The 478-nt window shown below is 39.3% G+C and overlaps 1 protein-coding gene across 1 annotated transcript in view; it reads right to left on the reverse strand.

Moving 5' to 3' along the window:
- sh3gl3a (SH3-domain GRB2-like 3a) overlaps positions 1-478 on the reverse strand; it is a gene marked incomplete in the record, with an annotated part of 43249 nt that overhangs the window by 9246 nt on the left and 33525 nt on the right.

Consider the following 478-nt stretch of genomic DNA (forward strand, 5'->3'; position numbering starts at 1 on the left):
TTCTCCATGGAAAAGATGTTTTCTCTCTTCTCTGGACTGGCTTTAGTAAGAGATTGACTGCCCCTAGCAGCTATAAATGTATGATTTTATTTAGATATAACATTTAGCAATTAAGTGAAATACAGGGGACAGCAACCTAAAACATACTGCACTGACTTTGTAGATTAAACGATGGTAACATTCAAGATGATGCACGTTTACAATGACATAATAGCAGATAATGTGCTTTACAAATCTTGTGTCATCTGTTGCAAATGCTGCCAGTATTATTACAACTTGAGGACGAGGTTTTGAGTCAACTTGACTCAACTACCATACTACCAGCCTGTCTGACCCTACCAATCATAAATTCAACTAGAATTACCACCCTGCAGTCACATTGCAGTTTACATCCATGTCCCCTTTCACATTCACATAGCGATGGCAAAGTCCATCGAACAGAAACTAACTTCACACACATGCACACACACGCACACGC

Source organism: Morone saxatilis, unplaced genomic scaffold (genome assembly GCF_004916995.1).
Source record: "Morone saxatilis isolate NCDOM2014 unplaced genomic scaffold, NCSU_SB_2.0 Contig11, whole genome shotgun sequence".
NCBI lineage: Eukaryota > Metazoa > Chordata > Actinopteri > Moronidae > Morone > Morone saxatilis.